The sequence below is a fragment of the Lactuca virosa genome, chromosome 4 (assembly GCF_052849685.1).
Source record: "Lactuca virosa cultivar CGN04683 chromosome 4, Lactuca_virosa_CGN04683_v6, whole genome shotgun sequence".
NCBI lineage: Eukaryota > Viridiplantae > Streptophyta > Magnoliopsida > Asterales > Asteraceae > Lactuca > Lactuca virosa.
The window spans coordinates 66,120,962-66,126,961 of record NC_136429.1 but is presented as its reverse complement, the minus strand read 5'-3'; positions in this window follow the sequence as shown (position 1 = coordinate 66,126,961).

Below are 6,000 nucleotides of genomic sequence, written 5' to 3'. Positions count from 1 at the left end.
TAACTCCAATGATCCTCTTTCACAGTCTCAAATCCTTTTTGTAAATGTAAGAACACCAAATTCTTGTCATTTACCGTAATCTTGTTAGATTCTAAACTTATATGCAATGATCCTCTTGTAATGAATATGCACACAAGTCACAAAGACTTGGCAACAGACATTACAAGGTGTTCCAATGGAAAGCAATTCCATGGAAGTGAAGTCTCAAATTCAAAGTACATTCCTTTGAACATCCTTCTTGCATTAAGTTCTTTAATCTTACACAGATTGAATAATTTCCAACTTTGAAACATTTCCATATTCCATTTTGACTATCACTTCTGAACAAGAGTTGCCTCCTTACATATTATGTCAATATGGTCCTTCCAGAATTATCACTATACTTCCAACTGTCCTTGAGCAACCAATCTTTGGTAAACCTTAGATTGTCCTCGACAATTGCTTAATCCTTTTAGTCATATCCAGTTCTAGACCTTTTCCCTTCTTAATGCCCCAGGCATTTGGAAAATTTTAGAAAGGATAAATATAGCACATGTAATCGATCCTATATCTGAAGCATATGGGACTCGAGTCATGATGTCTCACATAAAGACTAAACCAGTCTTTTGCTATAACATTTCCATTTCTATTTGCCAAGTTCTCATAATTCAGATTATGAAAAGGGATGCGGTAATCATAATCGAATTTTAGAACGCAAATAATGGACCCATATATAGAATTTCCTTATGTTGAGTCATTCCAACATGAAATTCATATATATATCCTTGACTAAATACGACTTAAAACCTCAATCTAAGCTTTTAGAATTGAACATTGCTACTTGCAACCTTTATCATCATTATCATGCTCCCACTAAAATGATGATTATTAGCATAACACTCATGCTCCACTAGCTTGACATGTAATCAGAAATCAGCTGGACTTCTAGAAATCAATACTTTATTGACTTTCTTACCAAAGTTCAGATTTCTGATACTAGATTGCTTTGATAAAACTTTATCAATATCATATACCTTATCTTAGATAGCTCACATGTGTGTCTAAACAATTTTAAGAACTATGAAAAGGGATTCCGTAATCATAGTCTCGATTGTTTAGACCTTTACCACTTCTCACAAGTCCATGTTAGTGTGCTGGTTAACCACACACGCTCCACTAACGACTTTGAGAATGCAAATATCACAATTGCTATCTAGCTAAAATCTACTTAGTGAAAGTGTTTCCTCACCATCATTTTCATGAATCGGAGAGAAACCTTATGACACTTAGATTTATGGTGTATGAGTTCCTATCCATATGAATTTTGTCAAAACCATAATCACAAGACAAGGTTACTGACAAATCCAAACTCATATGGATTGAACTCAATCTTAATTTCTTGCCATGTGGCAGCTCAAGGGCCTGCCATTGCTTCCAAGTAGTTGTGCAACCAATTGAGAACTCTCAGAACTCCTATGCAAAGCCAACTTGAATAGGCACAGACATGTCGACACGATAGGTTATAAACCTCAAGTCGTGTGCTAGTGAAGAACTTCAGGTTTTATTCTTGATTAGTTCTTGAGACCTTCAAGACCTTTAAGACTCCCACTGTCCTCTTGATATATAAGACTTTCTTGTCAGATATTCAAGAGATAGTGTGGATTCTAATCAAGACAAACACTTCACACAATTGGCCTTAGTTGGTCTTTGTTTTATCCAAAACATCACAACTTACCAATTTCAAATGTACAAGAGTAGAAAACTTTTACTCTTACATTTGACAAGTGTTTTAAACCTTCTTTAAGACATGTCACTCAAGTTACAATCTTAGAGTATAACTCTAAGAATTGTTTTTGGAACGAAGTATAAATCATCTTCTTGATTTAACCACTTCAACAATTCATAGCTCCTCTTCTTAGCTACCAGAATGCACTTAGAGGATAAATTGTGATAAGGTCTCTTAATCATTAAGATGATTATCTAACATGATACTAAAGTACTCTCCCATCTTTTCAGATTTGAGAAACTTTTGTCTTTCTGCCTAAGTTGATTCTTCTTATTCGCTCTGCCATACATTGAAACCTTTTCCAATGTCTCAGAATTACACTTAAGCTTGTAAGTATAACCATATTTACTGAATTTTAGTAAATAATGACGAATAGTCTTAACGATTATTTGTGGCGGGGTTGATCAGTGCACAAGAATGTGTACTCGATCCTTTACTTGACTCACACATCCATGTGAACAAGTAGTTAGTCTTAATTTTTCCAATGCTTGAAAGTTCTTATTCATCATGCTATACAACTTGCATGATTCCAAGTTTCTATTCAACTGAAACTTAGGTGATGAGAATCTTTCCTTATTTGGTAAATTTAGACACTACCACAAATGAAAGAATCAAATTCATATTTCCACTCTTGCTCTTAATGGAATCTTATAAGCAACAATATTTTCCTCAAATGCCATTGTAAGGATATTTTAAAATAAATAAATAAAATCATCATTTTTCCTTTTATTTTAAAAAACTTTGCGGAAAAACTATCCTTACAATGCAAAAGCACATGAAAACTTTGTTGTTATCTAATCCTATGCAATATATCATAACTCCTAAGATGCAGCTTAAGAATCCGATCTTCAAACTATGCGATAGAAATCCATCTACGCGATCAGATTCAGCATAATCTTTCTTTAAGTTTCTTCACTTTTTTCTTTGATTCTTAAAACATCAACATGTGACCCAGTCACATCATGTATCAAGAATCTCAGAATAGAAACTTAGTAGAGTTAGATAGTGGACTTTACCTGAAGTAGAGTCAAACTTATTGACTTTAACATCCTTAGGTAAATTTGGCAGCTTCGCAACTAATGCCCCTTTCTTTGGCAATGGACCCTTGATAATGGGACTATCTCAGACTTAGCCTCTCTCTTTACCATTTGGTCAACCGAGTTGACTATGACCGATCCCTTTCCATTGGGAAGAGAGAGCTTTACTGGATATCCAACGTCATCATTGTCAATGTCCATAAAGTTTTAGGAAGTTGATCTTAGCAAATAGATAAGATCATTAAAGGGTCTTGTCATAGTCTGTTTCATAGGAGTCCCAAAGGAACTCACTATGTGACTTAGAAAGTGATTGATCATCAGCTTCCTCTAGACTTTGACACCCAACTCTCCCGGCTTGTCAATATGTGACTACATCTCCAAGATGTGATCACACATAGACCTTTGCTTGCCAATAGGGCTTGAGTGACCTTAAACTTTTCAGGAACTTGTGGGTAAGGGAGAATAATTGGAGGAGGTGAAAGAAGTATGATTTCCATGGGACATCATCTTCATTTAGGAAAGCTTGTTTCAAGAGATTTGGGAAGATCATCTTTTGGGAGATATTCAAGATAATTGATTTAAAGTTCTTAATATAACATCCAATATGAAATATTAAGGCTAGGACCCAACAACCTATTTATAACTGGAAGAGGGATGCCGTAATCCAAGTTATAAAATAGTTGAAGGTAGGTAAATGACGATTTACCAATTTCCACCATGAAAAACGAAATATAATTAAGTTTTAATTGGATTTGAAACTCCTAGATCTTTTGAGATACATTGAACTTTCAATGGCATGTTTGAATCTCGATTGTGCCCTCTCAAGTTTGTGACTGGGATGCCGAGGATCACAAACAAGGTGTGAATAACCATACAAATTGACTTGGTACCCTCAACAATATTACCTAATCGATGTGCCGGTTAACCACACACGCTCCACCGATCTATAATAAAGTTAAGTTACCCTTTGCCACTCTTACTAGTCCATGTTAGTGTGCCGGTTAACCACACACGCTCCACTAACGACTTGGTAAGGTACAAAGTGTAATTTTATGGGCTAGCACCAATTTCACATTTTCCTAAGTAACTAAGAATTGGGAATTTATAAATGTTTAGTTACTTAGTATTTATCATTAATACTTTTAATGAAGGGAGAATTATAGTCTTTGTCCTACCCGTTCGGCTAACGACCCTCCACCAGTCAAGGAAGCGGTGGGTGAGAGTGGACACCCATTAAACTGCCATTTTATAGGCAGTAACCTTATACCCCCCTTATAGACCGGCTTCGTGAATGAGGCCTACTAACGGTAAGATTGACTTTATATTATACATATCTATATAATTAAAATTATAATAATAGTATAAGGGTTTGAATTTTAACTTTTAAAATTCTAAGGGCTAACTTGGAATTAAAGTATTCATAAGTGAAACTTTTCAAATTCCAAAACTTGAGGGCAAGTTTTGAAACTATTCAAAACTAATTAATTCCATAACTTATGTGTTTAAATTAGTTTTAATTAAAAAACTCTTCAAGTTCCATAACTTGAGGACAAGTTATGGAAGACTTTAAACTAATAAAAGAATGTAACTTTTCTTTATTTTATAACTTATGGAATTAATTAAGGTTACACATTTTATTACTTAATGAAGTGACTCTTGAACCTCCATAACTTGAGGACAATACTCTTCATTTTTTGTAACCATTGCCAACTTTTATGAGTTTTATGAAACTTAAATGTGACTTTTCATATAACTTGAGGACAAGTTACAAAAACACATTTTAGAATCAACTCTTAGATTAAAATGGATTGAAAACACATAATCAATTAACTTTTCTATTAATCTAAGCAACTCATAAGAACAAGATAATTCAAATCAAACTTTTTCATGTAATTAGCCTAATCACTAAACTAATACAAAACATGAATCTATTGACAATTATCTTTGAAATTGGATTAGTATGAACATTACCACATCAAAAACAAGTTTATAAGTTCAAAAACATCTTAGGGTAATGTTTCTAGTCCATTTCTAGCCAAAAAACTCGAAAATATGCTGTCTGGGGCTCCTACTCGTCGAGTGTATCAACCTACTCGCCGAGTAGGATGATTTTCTTCATGTACTCGGCGAGTTTATCAGTGGACTCGGCGAGCACAGTGCCCAGAATGCCCGAAATTCGACATTTTCAGCATTTTTCAGCAATTTGCATCAAGTATAATTGAAAACAAGCCTAGGCTCTGATACCACTGTTGGGTTTTGAGCATTCTAACACTCCTAAGTGTACATGCAACCCTAAATACCTTGGATCTATGTTTTCTCTATTATACATGCAAATATGATTATCCAAGGTATTATCCTAACTATCATATCAAAACATTGATACTAGGATACTAAAATAGATAAAATACATACCTTGTTATTGTTGCTTGACTCCATGAAGCTTGAGAGCCTAGTGCCCCAAGTGTGACACCTCAAATGGTTCACACAACATCATGAACTCTTGGAATAACCATGAGAAGAAGACATACATGTTCAAATTGGCTAGCCCTCTTACATATGTATCACTTGTGCCCATTTCTTGAACTAAAGGGGTTCTTATATAGTGTGGCTATTAGGGTTACACCATGTAACTCATGACTTTACCTATTCCTTATGCTCCATGGGTTTTAACCTCCATGGAGTATCCATCGATCACCACATGGGTTAAACCCAACATAAAGGAATCTTGGATCATAAGCTCACATATATAAGAATGAATGATTTACACAATCAATCCCCATATATTTAATTAGTCTCTTTTTGATCACTAAATTAAGTCCAAATTAATTCTTGATCAATACTAATTAAATAACATGATTTCATATTAATATATTAGAACTTATAATATATTAATATGTCACAAAATGTCTTTTCCTCATAAACGGTCTATCCAAATGTTCCGATGCCATGCAACCCAAATGGACCATGCCGAGTCGGGTCAAGTACATACCAATTATAGTTATGGACTTAGACACTAATCCAACAAATCCTTGGTTGCTTGGTTTGTTTGTGATCCATTAGAGGCGCGACACTTGTGGCGCTTGCTACCAAAGGTCTTTCAAGTAAGGATTAAAGATTGTTTACATTAACAATCTTAAAGGTATGTAACTAAACCCTAATCTTTTTTATGGATTTAAAAAATTATAGGAGCATACTAGG